The following is a 430-nucleotide window of genomic DNA, read 5'->3' as shown; positions in this document are numbered from 1 at the left end:
CCTCCTGGAACGGTCCAACCTGGCTGATTGTTCCTCCCAGCAGATGTCCGGGTGATTTAAATCACCCATGACATCTACATCCCTTGCAAAGTTTTTGCAAGCTTTTGGGTTTAAAAACACTTTTTCAGGCTGAGGAAGTCTCTGCAGTTGGTGTGTTCTCTTTCTGAATGGAATGAATAGTAAAGAAGCCAGAGGCTGGGTTGGGGTGCGCGCAAGATGGGCTGCCAGTGAAGATGTAAATTTAATGAGTCAGTGGGTGAGAGATGGGCTGGGTGGTGGGGAAGAGAGAGGAGGGGGATCAACGTAGGAGTTAAAAAGTGGAGAGGTACCTGGGGAGTCAGATGTCAGGCAGACTATAACGTGTCATAAATCCAGTGCCTACGTTTAGTCCATTATTTAATTTTTTTGTATGCATGAGGTTAATGAAGTA

The 430-nt window shown here is 46.0% G+C and overlaps 1 protein-coding gene across 3 annotated transcripts in view; it reads left to right on the top strand.

Annotated features, from left to right (window-relative positions):
- Positions 1–430, top strand: part of SEC14L1 (SEC14 like lipid binding 1) — a 101,781-nt gene that overhangs the window by 60,100 nt on the left and 41,251 nt on the right. The gene's annotated exons all lie outside the window — the stretch shown is intronic.

Source organism: Gavialis gangeticus, unplaced genomic scaffold, assembly GCF_001723915.1.
Source record: "Gavialis gangeticus isolate Ggan-Ray unplaced genomic scaffold, GavGan_comp1, whole genome shotgun sequence".
Taxonomy (NCBI): Eukaryota; Metazoa; Chordata; order Crocodylia; family Gavialidae; genus Gavialis; species Gavialis gangeticus.
This window is presented reverse-complemented; position numbering and strand designations above follow the sequence as displayed.